The 21,869-nt window shown below is 40.3% G+C and overlaps 1 protein-coding gene and 1 non-coding gene across 2 annotated transcripts in view; both read right to left on the bottom strand.

Moving 5' to 3' along the window:
* SUCLG2 (succinate-CoA ligase GDP-forming subunit beta) overlaps positions 1 to 21,869 on the bottom strand; it is a 330,134-nt gene that overhangs the window by 231,856 nt on the left and 76,409 nt on the right. The gene's annotated exons all lie outside the window — the stretch shown is intronic.
* Positions 21,138 to 21,256, bottom strand: LOC136314860 (small nucleolar RNA SNORA26). The gene has a single exon (XR_010727432.1). It is a non-coding gene; the product is annotated as a small nucleolar RNA SNORA26 (small nucleolar RNA).

Genomic DNA, 21,869 nt, shown 5'->3' with positions numbered 1-21,869 from the left:
TCTCAGAAGACTGTTCTATAATACAGGGATGAAGATGCTAATACATCTCAGAAATGTCCTGTGAGGAGTCTATGAGAAAGCAGACACAGCACTTAGCAGCATGCATCACACAGTCAGAGCTCTCAAGTTAGCTGGCCCTCAGCTCCACTCCTGGCGCACCCACCAGCAACACCACTGAGTGCCGGAGCCAAGCTTGCAGCTGCTGCCGAAGTGTGCTCCTCTGCTTGAAAAGGGAAAGAAACCCGTGTAAACACAAAACTTTGTCTTCTAAGACAGCAATAAAGACAGTAGATATGAACATTCCAGAAATGACACAATCATTTCATTTTGTAAATGTGCCCAAGAGCATTCTAGTTTACAGTATTCACACATAGGTTTGTTGATGAATATCCAACCTCCTTAGCCTGACGCATTCTGACAGGGTACCTAAAGTTTTTCAACCTAGAAAAGCAAAGAGCAATCCAAGGTCTACTGAAAGCAATGCCCCTTGGGGGGCTGTCCACACAGTTCTCTCTCTCAGAGGGAAGCCACTGTACTTCCCTCAGGCAGCACGCTGTTCTTACCCACAAGTAACTAGCTTCCTGGAACACAACTAGCAGAATGATCTAAGTGATGACTTCTCTCTTCAGAGTCAGTATTGCCAGTTTTTTTTTCATTTTTTTTTCTTAGAGATTTTTTTTTCTTTTATTTTTTTGTAATAAATAACTTTTTATTTTAATGGGGTAACATCAATAAATCAGGGTACATACATTCAAAGAAAACATTTCCAGGTTATCTTGTCATTTAGTTCTGTTGCATACCAATCACCCGAAGAGAGATCATCCTCCACCACCCTCCATCCAGTTCTCTCTGTACCCTCCCCCTCCCTCTCTCCCTGCTTCCCTCCCCCCACCCCCCATAACCACCACAATCCTGTCCATGCCTCTTAGTCTCGCTTTTATGTCCCACCAATGTATGGAATCCTGGACTTCCTGTTTTTTTCTGATTCGCTTATTTCACCCCCGCACAATGCTACCAAGACTCCACCATTCCACTGTAAGTGATCCGATGTCATCATTTCTCCTAGCTGAATGGTATACCATGGTGTATATGTGCTCCATCTTCTTCATCCAGTCCTCTATTTTTTTTTACAGTGATTAAAAGCCTTTAAGCAAACTCTTGGCCAATACAGCAAGAATCCACAAAAGAGTAGTGTCCTTAACATGTTCACCAAGTCCAAGTTGGCCCCATCACCATGCCAAATCCCTGAAAAATGCAACCCAATCACAGTTCAGTCTGTTAGGAGCTATCACAGGGAGCAGGAGTCCAGGAAAGTTCCCCACAGGAAAAGTCCGCATGGCACTGGAATTGTTGTCACCATTCTATACTTTGCAGCTCATGTCCAAGTCCCAATGACCGCTGCTTCTAGCTGGTAATGATTCAGGTAGACTGGAAAAAGCCATTTGCAGCATGCGTGGATATGGAGCTTCTGTTCTCCTCTGCCTGGGGAGTTGAGACCAGGTTGCTTTTCCCTGGAGCTCTGTGACTGTGGCATGGTAAAGAGAACCTTGGGATACACTAAGCTGGGTGGCAAAGGTAAATTCATAATACAAGTTGGCAAAAGAAGGAAAGACAGCTCTTAATTAGGAGTAGGTCCCAGCCTGAAATATGAGTGGAGTATTGAGGTAGGAGGGATAAAGGAAACACTATATATTAAGTAAAGAAGCAGAAAATACGACTATCAACACCCACAACAGAGATCTTTCAGGGAAGAATAAAAAACCTGACTATTCAGGCAAAACATAGTTAAGTGGCCCTTGTGCGAATGAGATCAGTTTACCTGCTTCTTGGAAGAAATACCCTAGGCTCGTCCACAATGTTGTAGATGGGGCCGACGGCCCTGGGCACCTTCAGCCTTCAGTGGCAAACCCCAGCTTTCTGGGCAAGGTTAGGTCATAGGTGGCTGGAGCAGGGCTGGAAGAGGCTGAACCCTCCCTTAGAGGAGCGAGGGGGAAGCCCACATTCCAGTGTCCCTGTTTCCTCACAGCAGAGGCGTGGAAGCCTGGCAGGCTTTAGCTCAATGACCTTCCTTTCCACTATTGAAGCAGGACCCAGATGGCATCCTTTGAGACCCCTTTGGGGCGTTGGAGCCTTTAAGGGTGTATCCTAAAAGCTGGTAGTTCCCCTGATCTCTATTGGGCTTTTTCTGCCTCTAGGTATCTTAAAAGCCATTCTCAGAAGATCTCGCTGAGGGGTTTGAGGATCCCCATCTGCTTATATGAATCTTTTCCATATATCTGGAGCTATTTGGAAAAAGACAAAACAGTGTTATTAGTTAGATCTAATAAAGAAGGTAGTAGTTTGCAGGCGAAAAAGATTTGGTGTCTCTTGTTCATCAGCATTCAAAAGAAATGTAAAAATTTTTTTTTTAAGTAAAAAGCATGATATGGTAGACCCGTCGGAGTCATTGGCCTGGTGTGCAGGATTCCCGGGTTTGATTTCTGGCCAGAGCATACATGAGAAGGGCCCATCTACTTCTCCATCCCTCCCCCCTCCTTCCTCTTCGTCTCTCTCCTCCCGCCCGCAGCCAAGGCTCCACCAGAGCAAAGCCACTCGGGGCACTAAGGATGGCCCCATGGCCTCCGCCCCAGTCACCAGAATGGCTCCAGTTGTAACAGAGCAACACCCCAGATGGGCAGAGCATTCCCCCCTGGTAGGCATGCCAGGTGGATCCCGGTCAGGCGCATGCAGGAGTCTGTCTGACTGCCTCCCCATCTCCATCCTCAGAAAAATACAAAAAATAAATAAATAAAAGAAAAAATACTACAAAAAAGGGGGGGGGGGGGTTCTCTTGTGCTAAAGCTCCAGGGAGCATGGAGTGAGCTTGAGTATGTCCTATGAAACATGGAGCTCTATGTTGACATATAAGTTTTTGAAGAAGGAGGAACTGCTGAAATAGTTTATCAGCATTTGTCCCTAAGACAGCAGTCTTTATAGTGGGAACACCATATGTAAATATTTGCTGTCTGTCTATAGATTAAGGGGGGAATATGGCAAATGCTGAAAAGCCATGATCTTTGTGCCCCTCCCCTCCCCCAATCCCTTCCCTCTCCTCCTCCCACCCTGTAACCCCAACACTGTTGTTCATGTCTCTGAGTCTCATCTTTATGTCCCACCTATGTATGGAAACATATAGTTCTTAGTTTTTTCTGATTTACTTCTTTCACTCAGTATAATGTTATCAAGGCCCATCCATGTTGTTGTAAAAGATCCTATGTCATCATTTCTTACGGCTGAGTAGTATTCCATAGTATATATGTACCAAAGCTTTTTAATCCACTCGTCCTCTGATGTACACTTGGGCTGTTTCCAAATCTTTGCTATTGTGAACAATGCTGCCATAAACATGGGGGTGCATTTCTTCTTTTCAAACAGTGCTATGGTGTTCTTGGGGTATATTCCTAACAGTGGTATAGCTGGGTCAAAAGGCAGTTAGATTTTTAATTTCTTGAGGAATTTCCATACTGTTTTCCACAGTGGCTGCACCAGTCTGCATTCCCACCAGCAGTGCAGGAGGGTTCCCCTTTCTCCACATCCTCGCCAGCAATTATTCTATGTTGTTTTATTGATGAGCGCCATTCTGACTGGTGTGAGGTGATATCTCATTGTGGTTTTAATTTGCATTTCTCTAGTCATTAGTGATGTTGAACATTTTTTCATATGACTGTTGGCCATCTGTGTGTCCTCTTTGGAGAAGTGTCCATTCATTTCTTTTGCCCATTCTTGGATTGGATTGTTTGTCTTCCTGGTATTAAGTTTTACAAGTTCTTTATAAATTTTGGTTATTAACCCCTTATCAGACGCTATGTCAAATATATTCTCCCATTGTGTAGTTTGTCTTTTTATTCTGTTCTTATTGTCTTTAGCTGTGCAGAAGCTTTTTAGTTTGATAAAGTCCCATTTGTTTATCCTGTCTTTTATTTCACTTGCCTGTGGAGACAAATCAGCAAATATATTGCTGCGAGAGATGTCAAAGAGCTTACTGCCTATGTTTTCTTCTAAGATGCTTATGGTTTCACGGCTCACATTCAAGTCTTTTATCCATTTTGAGTTTATTTTTGTGAGTGGTGTAAGTTGGTGGTCTAGTTTCATTTTTTTGCAGGTAGCTGTCCAGTTTTCCCAACACCATTTGGTGAAGAGGCTGTCTTTACTCCATTGTATTGTCTTACCTCCTTTGTCAAATATCAGTTGTCCATAGAGCTGTGGATTTATTTCTGGGTTCTCTGTTCTGTTCCATTAATCTATGTGCCTGTTCTTATGCCAGTACCATGCTGTTTTGAGTACAATGGCCTTATAATATAACTTGTTATCTGGAAGTGTGATACCTCCCGCTTTTTTCTTCTTTTTCAAGATTGCTGAGGCTATTCGTGTTCTTTTTTGGTTCCATATAAATTTTTGGAATATGTGTTCTATGTCTTTGAAGTAAGTCATTGGTATTTTAATCGGTATTGCATTGAATTTATAAATTGCTTTGGGTAATATAGACATTTTAATGATGTTTATTCTTCCTAACCATGAGCACGGTATATGCCTCCACTTATTCGTATCTTCCCTGATTTCTTTTATCAATGTTTTATAATTTTCCGAGTACAAGTCTTTAATCTCCATGATTAAATTTATTCCTAGGTACTTTATTTTTTTGGTTGCAATGGTAAAGGGGATTGATTCCTTGATTTCTCTTTCTGACAGTTCATTATTTAGTGTATAAAAATGCCTCTGATTTCTGAGTATTGATTTTATATCCTGCCACCTTGCCAAATTCATTTATCAGGTCTAGTAGTTTTTTGACTGATACTTTAGGGTTTTCTATATACAATATCATGTCATCTGCAAATAATGATAGTTTTACTTCTTCTTTTCCCATTTGGATGCCTTTTATTTCTTTTTCTTGTCTGATTGCTGTCGCTAGGACTTCCAGAACTATGTTGAATAAGAGTGGTGAAAGGGGGCACCCCTGCCTTGTTCCTGATCTTAAGGGGATTGCTTTTAATTTTTGCCCATTGAGTATAATGTTGGCTGTGGGTTTGTGATAGATGGCCTTTATCATGTTGAGGTATGTTCCCTGTATTTCCACTTTGCTGAGAGTTTTGATCATGAATGGGTGCTGGACTTTATCAAATGCTTTTTCTGCATCTATTGAAATTATCATGTGGTGTTTCTCGTTTCTTTTGTTTATGTGATGAATCACATTGATTGATTTGCGAATATTGTACCAGCCTTGCCTCCCAAGAATAAATTCTACTTGATCATGGTGTATGATTTTTTCCATAGATTGCTGGATCTGGTTTGCTAATATTTTGTTGAGGATTTTTGCATCTAAGTTCTTCAGGGATATTGGCCTATAATTTTCTTTTTTTGTGTTGTCTTTGCCTGGTTTTGGAATCAGAATTATGCTCGCCTCATAAAAGGAGTTTGGAAGTCTTCCTTCCTCTTGAATTTTTTGAAATAGCTTGAGAAGGATAGGAGTTAGTTCTTCTTTGAATATTTGGTAGAATTCACTTTTGAAGCCATCAGGCCCAGGACTTTTCTTTTTTGGAGTTTTTTGATAACTGTTTCAATCTCATTTGTTGTAACTGGTCTGTTTAGGTTTACTGATTCTTCCAGATTGATTTTTGGAAGATTATATGATTCAAGGAATTTGTCCATTTCATCTAGGTTGTTTATTATAGTATTTTGGCGTACAGTTCTTCATAGTATTTTCTTACAATATTTTGTATTTCTGTTGTGTCAGTTGTTATTTCTCCACTCTCATTTCTAATTTTATTTATTTGAGTCCTCTCTTTTTTCTTGGTGAGTCTCGTTAAAGGTTCATCGATCTTGTTTACCTTTTCAAAGAACCAGCTCCTGGTTTCATTGATCCTCTGTATTGTTTCTTTAGCTTCTATGTCATTTATTTCTGCTCTGATCTTTATTTTTTCCTTCCTTCTACTAGCTCTGGGCTTTACTTGCTGTTCTTTTTCTAGTTCTTTTAGATGCAGGGTTAAGTTGTTTATTTGAGCTTTTTCTAGCTTCTTGAGGTATGCCTGTAATGCTATAAACTTCCCTCTCAGGACTGCTTTTGCTGTGTCCCATAAATTTTGAGTTGATGTATGCTCATTATCGTTTGTTTCTAGGAATTTTTTAATTTCTTCTTTGATCTCAATGTTAACTCATTCATTGTTTAATAATGTGCTACTTAGTTTTCAAGTGTTTGAATGTTTTTCAATTTTTCTATTGTGGTTGATTTCTAGTTTAATGCCATTGTGATCACAGAAAGTGCTCGATGTGATTTAAATCTTCTTAAATTTGTTGAGCCCACTTTTGTGCCCTAACATGTGGTCTTTTCTAGAGAATGTACCATGAGCGCTTGAAAAGAATGTATATTCTGCTGTTTTAGGGTGAAAGGTTCTGAAGATATCTATTAAATTGAGTTGATCTAATATGTCCTTTAAGTCTGCTGTTTCTTTGTTAATTTTCTTTCTTGAGGATCTATCTAATGATGTTAATGGGCTATTGAAATCCCCTACTATTATAGTATTGCTGTTGATCTCGCCCTTTAAGTCCATCAAAGTCTGCTTTATATATTTAGGTGCTCCTATATTAGGTGCGTAGATATTTATAATGGTTATATCTTCCTTTTGGATTGCTCCCTTTATCATTATGTAGTGACCTTCTTTATCTCTAACTATGGTTTTAGTTTTAAAGTCCATTTTGTCTGATATAAGTATTGCTACCCAGCTTTTTTTTCATTTCCATTTGCATGAAATATTTTTTTCCATCCTTTTATCTTCAGTCTGTGTGCATCTTTTGATTTAAGGTGTGTCTCTTGTAGACAGCATATGTATGGGTCCTGTTTTCTTATCCATGCAGCTACCCTATGTCTCTTGATCGGATCATTTAATCCATTAACATTTAAGGTTATTACTGATATGTAATTGTTTATTGCCATGTGTTTTCTTTAAAACTGTATTTTTCTTTTGCTATATTCTTTTTTTCCTTTGATCTGTTTACAACAGGTCCCTTAGCAATTCTTGCAGCCTTGGTTTGGTTGCAGTGAAATCCTTGAGTTTTTTTTTGTCTGTAAAGCTTTTTATTTCTCCTTCAATTTTAAATGATAGCCTTGCTGGATAAAGTAGTCTTGGTTGTAGGTTCTTGTTCTGCATTACTTTGAATATTTCTTGCCATTCCCTTCTGGCCTCGAGTGTTTCTGTTGAGAAGTCAGAAGTCATCCTTATGGGGGCTCCTTTGTAGGTGATAGTCTTTTTTTCTCTAGCAGCTTTTAATATTTTCTCTTTATCATTTAGCTTTGGTATTTTAATTATGATGTGTCTTGGTGTTGGTTTCTTTGGGTTTCTCCTTAATGGAGTTCTCTGTGCTTCCTGAACATGTGAAATGTTTTCCTGCCTTAATTGGGGGAAGTTTTCCGCTATAATACGTTTGAACAAAGTCTCTATCCCTTGTTCTTTCTCTTCTTCTTCAGGAACCCCTATGATTTGGATGTTATTTCTTGTCATGTTGTCACAGAGCTCTCTTCGAGTTTCCTCAGACTTTTTGAGTCTCTTTTCTTTCTTCTGCTCTGCTTCCGTGCCTTTATTTATTGTGTCCTCTAACTCACTGATTCGATTCTCTGCTTCATCCATCCTGCTTTTAATTCCTTCCATTTTATTCTTTATTTCAGATATTGTATTTGTCATTTCTGACTGATTCTTTTTTATTATTTCAACGTCCTTTTTTATATTTGTTATCTCTTTATTTAGGTTTTCGTAATGGCCATCTATGGTTGTTCTAGTATCTTTGAGCATCCTAGCAATCGTTGTTTTAAACTCTGCATCTGGTAATTTGGTTATATCTGATTCACTTAGGTCGTTTTCTGGGGATTTCTCTTGGTTTATTTGTGTTGTATTTCTCTGCCTCCGCATTTTCTCTTCACAGGAGTGGCTGTGATCACGTGCTCGGGTGCACAAGGGTTGGTGGCCTTGGCCTTTGCCCTGCCCCCGTGTGTGACGTTATGCTCGGTCCTGAGGGCACTGGTGAGCACCTTTGCTCAGCTGCGGGTCTCCGCCTGTTTCCGAGCTTTCTCCCTGCCCTTGCAGGAGGATCCCACTCAAGGAACAGCTGCTAGCCTTGGTTCTACTGCAGGGCAGTGGGCTCCGTGCCCAAGCTCAGCTCCATAGCAGAACTTCACCTCTTCTGGGCTTTTGGCTCCACCCCCACGGGAGTAGCCGGCTACCAAGTCAGACCGAGAGCCTGGGTTGCATGGGCGGGGCAAGGCTGTGCTCCTCTACCCTTGCTCTGGGGCTGGTCTCCACCCTTTCCGGGGTTCACGCCCTTCTCCGGGAGGCTGGATTACAGGCTGCCGGCAGCTGAGCTTGACCGCTTTTGCACGCCCCCTTCTCCCCAGCCGGGCAAGGTTGAGCTCACACCTGAGCCCAGTGGTGGCCAGCCGAGTATTGCCAGTTTTTAACCAATCATTTTGAGGATCATTTCCATGACACCCAAGGAGATAAAAGAATAAGGCCAAGGTTTGCATTCAAAATAAAGTCTGTTCAGTAAATGCGCTAGATTTAACAAGGAGTCAGAAATGAAATGTAATTTTCATTCATCCCGGAAGCCGTACCCTGCATCTGACTGCTCCACACCCACAAAGATACAGGCCACCTCCCCTCGGTGTGCCCGACATCTGGCCATGTATCATCAGATGCCCACTCTGAACTCCTATGGATTTAGACATCAGTCTCTCCATCAGGCAGTGAACATCTTGCAAACACCAGCCATTCTTAGTCATCCATGTGCTCAACCAACCTCTGTGCCTAACTCATTTCAGGCACCCAATAACTGTTAAATGAATTAATACTGCATAGACAAAAGATTACTTGCCCTGGCCGGGTAGCTCAGTTGGTTAGAGCATCATCCTGATGTGCCATGATTGTAGGTTCAATCCTCGATCAGGGCACATACAAGAAGCAACCAATGAATGCATAAATAAATGAACAATAATCCAACACTCCCCTCCTTCTCCCCCTTCTTCTTTCTGTAAAATCAATTAATAAATAAAATGTAGAGAAAAAGTTACTTACATCACAAGTATTTTTGAACTCTCCCTAGGTTTCCTCATAATCCCTTCTCTTATTTTGTCAAAGCATATCAAACACAACACACTCACAAGGATGGAAAGCTACTGTCTAATTCCGTAAAATTTTTTTTTTTCTAAGAGTAGAGGAGCCAGTGATAAAAATGGCACTGAAATGCCTGACCAGGCGGTGGCGCAGTGGATAGAGCATCAGACTGGAATGTGGAGGACCCAGGTTCGAGGCCCTGAGGTCGCCAACTTGAGCGTGGGCTCATCTGGTTTGAACAAGGGGTTACTCAGTCTGCTGAAGGCCCATGGTCAAGGCACATATGAAAAAGCAATCAATGAACAACTAAGGAGTCGCAACGAAAAACTAATGATTGATGCTTCTCATCTCTCTCCATTCTTGATTGTCTGTCCCTATCTATCCCTCTCTCTGATTCTCTGTCTCTTAAAAAAAAAAAAAAAAAGGCACTGAAATGAGAATACATGGAGGACCATGCAATTGAAATGAACACGCATCCAAGATCCTATAACTAAAAGGAGAGCTGGTTGATATAAATAGAACAAAAAGCCGCTATGGACCAGGGACGTTCATTACCATGCCCTGCTCGAGCTCAGAGAGAACCTGGCAGAAGGTGAAGCTCCTTGTCTTTGTTGATTCACTCCTGGCAATACCAGAAGACCTGACTATCCCTGCATTTTAACCATGGCTATATTGTAGCATCAGATAGGAAGACCAGCCTGAAAAGAACTCAGGACCAATTTCTGCCACAAAGCTGGCAGAGGCAAAGCGGCCAAGCTGATGTTTCTCTTCATGAGTTCCCAGCTGTCCACCATGGCCCACGGGGCTTTGCTCCCTCAGTACTGCCTTCCCCTAAATCAAGCTGCAGACATGGCCCAGTGGCCTTAGAGAAAATTCACTGGGTGCATACATCACGGAAGTCCTTCCCCACAACTATTAACCTGGATGGAAATTTCCCTGAGTTGTCTGTTCCCCTATTGACTTTTCCATTCTGTAACCACTTTTGGAACACACACTATGCTTGAGGTATCTGAAATACAAAGATGAATGGGAAACAGCCTTGGCCCTGGGATCAAGCCCTGTCCTTCCCTACTGTCTGTATACCCAGCTCCCTGCAGGCTTCCCTAATGGTGTCAGGAAGGCCCTTTCTTCTGTTCGTCCTAATTTAAAAGCTGCACAAAGTAATGAGATAATACAGACTGTATTCTCTCCTACTGAACAGGCTTTATGGTAAGGGCAGTTGCTATCAAGGAGTCATCCTTAAAGTTACTCTTTGAGTAAGGTGACCAAATACTTTATTGTTTAAATGGAGACAGTTTTGAGAGTGAATGGGATGACTATTAATAACAGTTCTAGAATAATAGCTCTAAGTCTGTCCCAAGCAAACCAATACAGATGGTTATCCATGCTAACACTTAGGAAAACTTTACATGCCAGATGAATCTTGATATCTCCTGTCCTAGTTTATGGGAACACACATTAGTTCTTATATGAAAAGTATTGTGTGAGAGGTCAACTTACAACTATCCATAAGGAATGTGCTGCTTCTTTCCAGGATACGGACCACACAAGTTAAGCTATCCTTGATCCCCACTCCATGCTCACTGAGATGCAAAGTGTCCCACTTATTGTAATAGCAAAACCACAGCACTATGATGACAACATCTGCACTGTTGGTGGAAACGTATTTTGGTGCAGCCACTATATAAAGCAGTATAAAGGTTCCTCAAAAAACTAAAAATAAAACTACTGAAGATATAGCAATCCTACCTTTGTATATTTATCCAAAGGAAACAAAAACACAAACTCAAAAAGATACTGTATCCCCATGTTCATTGCAGCATTATTTATAAAAGTGAAGACATGGAAACCACCTAAATGTCCACTGATGAATGAATGTACAAAGAAAAATGTGTTAGCCTGAACAGGTGGTGGTGCAGTGGATAGAGCATCCACTTGGGATGCTGAGGACCCAGGCTCAAAACCCTGAGATCGCTGGCTTGAGTGCAGGTTCATCTGACTTGAGTGCAGCCTCACCAGCTTGAGCATGCAGTTGCCAGCTTGAACATGGTATCATAGACATGACCCCATGGTCGTTGGCTTCAGCCCAAAGGTCGCTGGCATAAAGCTCAAGGTCATTGACTTAAGCCCAAAGATTGCGGGCTTGAGCAAGGGGTCACTGGCTCTGCTGGAGCCTCCCAGTCAAGACACATATGAGAAAGTAGTCAATAAACAACTAAAGTGCCACAACTATGAGTTGATGCTTCTCATCTCCTTCCTGTCTGTCTCTCTCTCGCTCACTAAATAAATCAATTGTGTTATATACACAATGAAATTATTCAGCCATAAAAAATAAAAAAGGAAATTCTGCCATTTGTAACATAAACAGAACTTGAGGATAGTGTGCTAAGTGAAATAAATCAGAGAAAGAGAAATAATGTATAACATCATTTGTATTTAGAATCTCAAACAAACAAAAAAGTCATAAAAGCAGAACAGATTGATAGGTGCTAAAGAAGAGAGGTGGGAAGTGGGTGAAATGTGTAAAGAGAAACAAAAGATACAAATTTCCAGCTATAAAAGAAAACAGTCATGAGAATGTACATAGCAGGGACGAGAGTTAATAATAATACCCTATTATATGTTTGAAAGTTTTTAGGACAGAAAATCTTAAAAGTTCTCTCACACACACAAAAGTATGTAACTGTAGTGATGGATTTTACATACTTATTGTAGTGGTCATTTCTCAATATATACATGTATCTATACACCTGAAACTATTATAATATTATATGTCCATATGCTCAAATAAAGAAATAAGGAGGTATATGTACACACATAATGACAAAATCTACCCACATTTCCTATGAGCCAAACACTGTTTTAAGACCTAGGTTACTCCTCCCATTAAATCCATGGGGTAGATATAACTGATAGCCCATATTTTACAGATGAGGAAATGGAGCCTAGTGAAGTTATAACACATCTACATAAAGGATGGAGCTAGGTTTCATACCAAGGCCGTTTCCTCCAGAGCCCACCTTAAACACCACCACAGTGTCTCCCAGAAGGTATCACTAAGAGGGAACAGTTATGCTGGACCAAAATGAGTGGGTAATAATACAATGATAACAATCCCAGGTACCCATTACTGACACTAGGGTACACAACTCTGCTAAATCCATGACTTCATTTCACTCTCATGGCTCCCTGAGAAGCAAGGATTATTATTTAACCAATCTACAGATGGGGAAAGTGAGAATTCTAGAAAGCAAATAACTTGCCTAGAGTACACAGCCAGCATATAGAAGACATTGAATTTGGGACTTCAATTTAAGACCAACTTCACAGAGTGATCTCCACTGGGTGAGAAGGCACTCTGTGGAAAAAAGCACATGGACAGAGGCAGGAAGAAGCCAATGTGGGCACACACTAGTAAACAGCACAAAGGGGCAGTGTGTCAGAGACATAACATGATTATGTCATGCATGACAGGCCATGTGCATTTATCCTGAATCTGCTAAAAAGAAAACCGTAGTGAGGGATTCAGAGAAACAGTAAAGTCATAAAAGGATCTAGATTTTTCATGTTTATGATACTCCTGCGTAGGTTATTTAAAAAGGAAATACCGGCTTTTGTGAAGCTGTTTTTCAGGGATACATCTCCCACCTGAAGACTGGGAACAGTCTGACTTTTGCATATCAAACACTTTTAGCACGGCTATTTCCCCACTGTCATCCACAGCCCATCTGCTTCCAAAAAAAGAAAAAAAACCTAATACTTGGCCCACATTTAATTTGAGAAAAATAACAGACCCACAAATCCCTTAGTTTGTTCCATGTTGAATAAAAGAAAAAAAAAATACATAATTGAGGTTGTTTGTTTATTCATCTAGTTCTCATCCTAAGGTAGATCAAGCAATAAATATGTATTTTAAACTTTCTCAATTTATTTCCAGACTTTTTTGTAGGTAACCTAGTAGATTCAAGTGGAGCCTTAGTTATTTATGCACATCTGTTAAGAATTGCCAACTCCTGCAACAACCACCTTGGGGAAGAGCGTAGCATTTTAAAAGCAAAATTCCTTAGGTGATATTTATTATGTTGCAATGTAAAGAAAGCACAATTTTCATTTTCTTTCAAAATTATGCAACTTTGATATCATACACAGCTGTGTCCCTAGAAAATATCAACCAACAGTATATGAGTAATATATTAATTATCAAATCATCTGATGAGTTGTACACTAAATATAGTTTAACAGTCAGGTGTTATTGCAAAAGCATTGAACATTTTTAGTTTTTATCTGCTGTTCATGTTTCTAACAGCTGTTGTTAATACATTCCTTTTATGACGGCTTGAAAAAATTTGCTCATTCAGACCAAAAGAAAAGGTAAATTGACTGCCTTGTTTGTATGAGCCATGTGTTACGTTTGTCTTTTTTATCTGAATCATTCCTTGAAGCATGTATTATTATCCTAGATTTTATAGTCAGGTAAATTGTAGCTTAAGTAATTATAGTAGAACTGGGATGAGAGCTATTTTCTGATTGTATATACAGTCCACGCTCATTCTAAGCCAAGAACAGAGACAAATTTCCCCCAACTTTGAAATACCAGAGACTGCTACACGATCACCAAACCTCTTTCCTCTTCCCAGTGTGCTCTGGGATGATATTCCTCATCTCTCTTGCAATTCCTTATGTTCATCTGATGAATTCTGGCCAGCAGAATGTGAACTGAAGTGTTGTGGTCCTGCAAAATCTCCACATGCAACTGCAAGCTTTTCCCCTCTTTAAATGGCTGAAATGAAGACAATGCCCAGGTCATCTGTGGGACCACGTGTGTGTTGAAGAGGGTAGAGTGGATTGATAAAAGGAGCTTGGCTCCATGAGTCATCAGAGAGGCAGACCAAGAGCACTACACTGGGCTTTTATGTGACCACAAAATTACTCTTTATTGTAGTAAGCTACTGAGAAATGGCAGTTTGTGGGTTACAGAAACTCACATTACCTAACTTACTAAAAAAGAAAATAATAACAATCTAATTAAGTCATAATAGAAAATAAAAGCCAATTTATGGATTAAAATACAACCATTAAAACAATATTTTTGAGAAAAAAATAGTATTTGGGCAATGTTCATGTTATAATGTAAAATTCTAAAAGTAAGATACAGAACTGTATAAATAATATTTCCCCAAGTTCAAAAACATTCCCTCTCATTTAGATTTATATAAAATGTACATAAAAATTAATGTTTCTGACTGCAGGAATGAATGCATAAAAATGGAAGAAAATATGTTAATCCTAAATCAGGTTTCCTCTGCCTAAGGGGACAGGAGGAGGTTTTTACTTCTTTGTACTTTTTTGTATCTTTTAAAATCAAAATAATAAGCATACTCCTTTTATAATCAGAAGAGATTTGTCTATGTTTAAGATTTCTTTTAAAGGCCAATATATCCAGACAGACAGATAGTATGGAGCTAGTTCTTATGCCCCCTTCCCCCAGGCAAGGTTTTCTATATTTATAACCCCATAAGGCAGCCTCTGGACATTGAGAACTACCAAAGGTACCCTAGGTGAGTCAAAGGCCCCAGGAAAAGTAATTCACAAGACAGTCCTGGAAAATGAGACCCGTATATAACGTCTTTGTTCATTCACAATGAGGTAGCTTTAAAAGAAACAAGGTAATAAATAACTCCATGAATAATACACTAAAAAGACAGAAAGTAAAATTGTCAGTTGCTGTGGATACACAATCACATGAGGCAGAACCAGTTCCTAAAAGAAAGCCTTCCTTTCAGTTTAAATGAGGACTACATGAGCTCACACTCACAAAAAGCTCAACACACGTCAGGCACATGGAGGAGGCCAAAGGTTAAATGCCACTATTAGTTTTATTGGTTAAAGTGTGCAAAGATGAATTAATTCTCACTTTCTTAGACTGCCCAAATTCAAGTTGAGGCACTGACTTTCAAAGCACTGTTATTTGTTTCTCAGGAAACTGACAGGAGGCTACATGTGAAGCCTGCCTGCCCACAACCTGCCTTTATTTTGCCCCTCTGTCAGGCTTCCCCAAACTACAGCCCCCGGGCCACATGCAGCCCCCTGAGGCCATTTATCCGGCCTCCCATCACACTTCCAGAAGGGGCACCTCTTTCATTGGTGGTCAGTGAGAGGAGCACTGTATGTGGCGGCCCTCCAATGGTCTGAGGGACAGTGAACTGGTCCCCTGTGTAAAAAGTTTGGGGACCCCTGGTTATCCTGCCGCTTCTATTCAATGAACATAAAACTGTTGGGGAAAAGATAATCTAGCACACAAAAATTCTAAGGAGATGACCAGAGAAAGTAATACTTGCAGACTCAGGAAGAAGAGAAAACTAAACTGCATTTTATAAATATGAAATCTCTTTGCAAAAATATGTACAATAGAAAATGGAAAGGGAATGCCTTTAATGTCAATTAAGAGGTTCCTTTAAGGATTTTTAAGTAAACACTATTAGTAAGTCAAAATTTTCTGAATAAAGGCCCTGGCCAATTGGCTTAAGGGTACAGCGTTGGCCTGGTGTGTGGATGTCCCTGATGTGTTGATTCCTGGTCAGGGCACACAGGAGATGTGACCATCTGCTTCTCTACTCCTCCCTCTCTCCCTTCTCTCTATCTCTCTCTTTCTTTCCTGTAGTCATGGCCCAGCTGGAGCAAATTGGCCCTGGGCACTGAGGATGGCTCCACGGCCTGCCTCCAGTGCTAAAATAGCTCGGTTGCTGCGCAACAGAGCAACAGCCCCAGATGGACAGGACATCGCCCCATAGGGGGCTTGCTAGGAGATCCTGGTCGGGGTGCATGCGAGAATCTGTCTCTCTGCCTCCCCACTTCTCACTTAAGAAAAATAAAAAAATTGGTCCTGGCCGGTTGGCTCAGTGGTAGAATGTCGGCCTGGTGTGCGGAGGTCCCGGGTTCAATTCCCGGCCAGGGCACACAGGAGAGGCGCCCATCTGCTTCTCCACCCCTCCCCCTCTCCTTCCTCTCTGTCTCTCTCTTCTCCTCCAGCAGCCAAGGCTCCAATGGAGCAGGGATGGCCCGGGCGCTGGGGATGGCTCTGTGGCCTCTGCCTCAGGCGCTAGAGTGGCTCTGGTCACAACAGAATGACACCCCAGATGGGCAGAGCATCGCCCCCTGGTGGGCGTGCTGGGGAATCCTGGTCGGGTGCATGCGGGAGTCTGTCTGACTGCCTCCCCGTTTCCAGCTTGAGAAAAATACAAAAAAAAAAAAGAAAAAGAAAAAAATAATTTTCTGAATAACAATAACATTTATTGAGCCCTGGTCAGGTAGCTGCACTGATTAGAGCATCATCTGGATACACTGAAGTTGCAAGTTCAATCCCCAGTCAGGGCACATATAAAAATCAACCAATGAATGCATAAATAAGTGGAACAACTAACCAATGTTTCTGTCTCTCTCTTTATTTATCTCTCCCTTCCTCTCTTTAAAATCAATAAATAAATTTAAATAATAATATTTATGGAGCACTAACTATGTCTCAGGACCTATGATAAACACTTTCTGTCTGGGTGAGTCAGAGTTCTTAGCAACAAGCAATAGAAATTGACTCTAGCTGAAATAAATCTGAAGTAAATTATAAAAAAGATGTTAGGAGGCTCACATTATCACCAGAGGTAGGATAATGGGGCTCAAAAACTGGGAAGGAACAGAGGGGCCAGCAGCAGCCAGAAACAATCGAATCTGGCCACAGAAACTACCCTGAGCACAGCACCACCATCTCTGAAGAGCAGACAGTGCTTGGATGAGCCGCGTTTGCCTTCCCTTTGCTTCCTTGCTTTCCTGAGTCGGTTCAAAATCATGCACACCTGAGATGGTGGTGAGTAAAGATTTAATACGCAGAAACCAATGTTATCTGCATCTGTCAGTATATGATAATAATGACTATCATCTCAACACAAAGGTTATAAGATCTTTTTGACAAAATCCTAATCACATAATGACATGACAAAGCCAGAACAATCAAGGAGGCTTGCAATTATTAAATTGTTTCAGGACTAATACCACATGTCAATCAGTAGTCAAAAGGCAGTTCCTTATTTTATATAAAATACAATTCCTTAAAGGTGTAAGTAATTCACCGGGCTTTAAGATGTGGTTATATATAAAATAAGAAGAATAAGTTGTCCTATTAACAAATAAAAACATGTTGTAGCTAGAAGCAATCCAAAGGATGGCAAATTCAATAAAAGTTCCTTATTTCCATTTTAGGATACAAGGCTTTAGCTCAGAGAATATTAATTTCTCCATTCATATTTCAATTTCTTTCCTAACAAAAAAGAAATAAAACTGTGAATTTTTGAAATATAATCTTCTTGCTTAATCAAATGTTGAGTCTCATATCAACATGAATGGAATAATTAAAAAATGGTGGAGGTTCCAAAAATTAAGAAGTGAAGTCCTAATTAAGTTTCATCTATGTTTAATGCAAACACTCTTTCAAGGTAGGCCTCTTCAATTATGTGAGAGATATCCCTTCATTCATCTTTAAAGAAAATTAAAAGGCAACATCCAGATTAATTATGTACACATGCACACAGTGGGTATTCTGCAATTATCTATTGATTTTATACATTAAATTTAACCCATAGAAGAGAATATATGTAATTGGTAAAGCTCCTGAGAAAATTGGGAGTCAAGAAAAAAAAATTCCTTCTTTAAAGCGTGATTATAAAAGGTAGCTCATACGAACTGCTACAGAAATGTTACCCACAGATTAAAAACCTAATTCACCAAACAAAATTGACTCTCTCAATCAGACATAAGTCCATTTTCTGTGCAAGAAAATGAGGCTCTCTTACTCAATATCTTATTATGAATTGTTTGAGAAATGAAAGGTTTGCATTACCCGTTATACACAAATGTTCAAACTAACAAGTTTTCCATAATTATATGGCAAAATGTTCTACTGCCCAAAGAGATACAATAAAATGAATCATTAAAAAATTATGCATATTTCAGTTTCTATAAATTGCTCTTTAGAACCTGCCGTTTCTAGTTTTAATTCAATCTAATTTTATTAATATGTTTTTCATTTTTAAAATGCTGACTAATAAAAATCTCCTAATAACATCATGATTGAGTTAACAAAAAGGAAAAATACTTGGAGAGGAGATTAAATCTAATCTGGCTGGGTAAAATCCCATCCTTGTCAATTATTAGCTGTAGAAACTTGGCAAGTTTTTAACCTTATGTTGCCTGTTTCCTTGCTTTGCAAAATAACTCTCCTGCAGGAAAAAAATGGCAGGATTTGGCAGCTGACTGCATATGACCGATACGAAAGGCATTAGAGATGATCTGGAGGTGTCTCGGTTGGTTAAGTAGACGGACATAAGAGGAAGAGAAAGGTTAAGGGAACCCAGGGCTGAGAGATGATCAGTTACATTTAGACCAGGAGAGATGGAGACAGCCATAAATGAATGGCCAGCAGACAACCAAGAATCTGGATTCAGACTCTGAGAGAGCGGTACAGAGATTCCTGGAAATCACAGGCATGCCTAATATCAACATCTATGTTCAAAATATTTTATAAAATGTCATTTTATTTCAAAACACATCAAATATAAAGTAGAAAGGTAAGCATATGCATTTCAATCATTTACATACTTTTCAAATTAAAATATGAACTCTCCTAACATATGACCAATAAGATACTGATTATCATGTCCCTAATTTTGTCACCAGTGGACATGGTATTCTTTTACTGAGTCGCTAGGAAGGCATTCCAAAGGACTCACGTAGGAGAGAGAGGTTGTGGGTTGGTAAGGTTGAACAGAGCTGAAATAGAAGGCTGCCTGCAGGTTCCCAGTGTCTAATCTCCGTCCATCGCACCAAGGAGAAAGCCCAATCTTGTCTTCATTAGCCCAGTATAAAGACCAAAGTCCAGATATTCTGTGTTATGGTTCAATCCAGTTTGTCGCTGCCCTCATTCAGTCGCCCGGCTCCTGGGCTGACACGGCCCTCAGGCCCACGTTGAGCCTGTGCCGCTGCTGGGTTGTCGGTGGCCACTAGAGCTGCATGGCTTCTCTCCCACTGGAGAGAACACACCACCAGTGGGGCTCGCACGTGTTTCCAAGTGAGAGAGAAAAAAGAGCTCCTCTGTTAGGCCTAGGTTATATCATCTTGGGCTAATCACCTCTTTAAACTAACTAATCAGCTTCTTAATCTTTTGCAGACTTCCAGGGGTCCTCCCCTCAACCAGCCCAGTCCTTTCCCAGCTTGGTCCCTACTGCATGCTTCGAAGCAGAAGCACGCCCCCCTGAGCCATCTTGAGTCCTCTGGGCCTGTGCCGTCAGAGGAATCTCTTGCCATTCCTCCTCCCCCAGTCTGGGGATAGACAGTTGTACCCTGGGGAGACTGAAAAGCCAGGCTTTCCTTCCTACATGGGGGAGGGAGGAGTGGCAATCCTTTAGCGGGGCAAGGCTGCCCACTCCTGGAGATTCCTGGAATATCTGATTCCTTTTGTTCCCTTCCCTTATTAATATCTACCTACACTAATAATTTGTCTATAAATCTGAATTGTCACATCAGTAAACCCCCTGAAATTATATGCTGCTGCTCCTGTTGATGATGATGACGGCAATAAAATCCTATGTAACATCTACTATCTGTTAGCTATATTATCCTTCAATGTAATTTTTTCCCATTAAAACAATCATAATTATCAAGTGGAGGTCCCATTTTCAGGACCATCAGAAAGATACACGTGATCCACTTTAACCTTAACCTAAAATTTATTTGATAAAACTCCAACTGTTCTCATGGTTCTTATCAATCTTATAGTGACAAAAATGTGGAGTCTGCCAGATTCTTATTTTACTTTCTCCAGGTAACTTCAGTGACATGGATGCTTTATGTTTACTATCGTACCTTAGTTCATTTTCACTCAGATGGACTTGGTACCATGTTCTCTTCTAATACTATAAATTTCCCCTCAATTAAAAACTGTCTATTCAACAAAAACCAGAGACTTTCTTTGAAAACAACTGCTCTGACCAGGCGGTGGCGAGTGGATAGAGCGTCAAGACTGGGATGTGGAGGACCCAGGTTCGAGACCCCGAGGTCGCCAGCTTGAGCGCGGGCTCATCTGGCTTGAGCAAAAAGCTGACCAGCTTGGACCCAAGGTCACTGGCTCGAGCAAGGGGTTACTAGGTCTGGTGAAGGCCCGCGGTCAAGGCACATATGAGAAAGCAATCAATGAACTAAGGTGTTGCAATGAAAAACCGATGATTCATGCTTCTCATCTCTCTCTATTCCTGTCTGTCTGTCCCTATCTATCCCTCTCTCTAATTCTCTCTGTCCTTGTAAAAAATAAAAATAAAAAAATAAAAAAAAAGAAAACAAATGCTTACTGAGCAAGAGAAGGATTACTTACTCATTCACCAAATGGGGTGATTGGATTCATTCTCACAATTCCCTGTTAGCTTTCAGCATACCACAGGGAAGCCTTCCCATGGCCCCACCATCTAAAGCAGGGGTAGTCAACCTTTTTATATCTACCGCCCACTTTTGTATCTCTGTTAGTAGTAAAATTTTCTAACTACCTACCGGTTTCACAGTAATAGTGATTTATAAAGTAGGGAAGTAACTTTACTTTATAAAATTTATAAAGCAGAGTTACAGCAAGTTAAAGCATATAATAATAATTACTTACCAAGTACTTTATGTCGGATTTTCGCTAAGTTTGGCAGAATAAATCTTTATAAAACAACTTACTTTAGTTAAATCTATCTTTTTATTTATACTTTAGTTGCTTCACTACGGCCCACATGAAAGCTGGAACACCCACTAGTGGGCGGTAGGGACCAGGTTGACTACCACTGAAAAGGATTGTCACAGGGATGTGACACACAGCCACATCATTCTCAAACCGTTTATCCAGTTTGATTTTCCTTAAAAACCATTCCTCAAAAGCCAAAATGGCTTTTTCAACAGTTTATTTTAATTTTTTAATTCTTTTTTTTCATCTGTGACTCCAGACAGGATCCAAACAGGAGTTTTACCGTGTCTTCTTTGAGTTTTATGGAGACTGACTCGACCCTTCTGTGTTAGCTTCCTAAGGCACTGCGTCAACAAAAGGGCTCAGTAAAGGGTGTAATTTTTTTATTTTAATTGTCATTTATTTAAACTTGTTTCATTGTCTGTCTGTTCCGCTCCCTGCACCCTGACCTAGCATATAAATGCCACCTTGCTAATGCCTCCAGAGCAAACTGTGTCTTACAAACACAGTATACAATCCCCAGTAACAAACTAGTGGGTGAATAAATGCTTATAAAATAAATCCATGACTAAGTAGGCTCAAATACCCATGAAAATCTGATAGAGAAATTCCCAGCTATGCCTGAGAGGGTAATCAGCTGACTTCCCAAATTCTTCTAAGAAAGACCCTTGGAAAGCAATCAATGAACAACTAAGGTGTTGCAATGAAAAACTGATGAATATTAGTATGTCAGCACATTGAAGAAAATAGTGGAGGAAATGAAGACCAAAGACCAACATGAACTTGACATTTCCATGCTCTCATTACCCAGGCCTCAAAGCACAGGTGTGTAACACAAAAATGGTCCTTTCACATAAAAAGGCTCAAATTGTAACCTATACTGATTCTATCACCAGAGTTTACTGAGGTACTCATCCAGATTTAAGGCAAATTTACTGGTGATTTTTCAGCATAGAAACCAATTTTGATAGTTTTGA

This window comes from Saccopteryx bilineata, chromosome 10 (genome assembly GCF_036850765.1).
Source record: "Saccopteryx bilineata isolate mSacBil1 chromosome 10, mSacBil1_pri_phased_curated, whole genome shotgun sequence".
NCBI classification, from domain to species: Eukaryota; Metazoa; Chordata; class Mammalia; order Chiroptera; family Emballonuridae; genus Saccopteryx; species Saccopteryx bilineata.
This window is presented reverse-complemented; position numbering and strand designations above follow the sequence as displayed.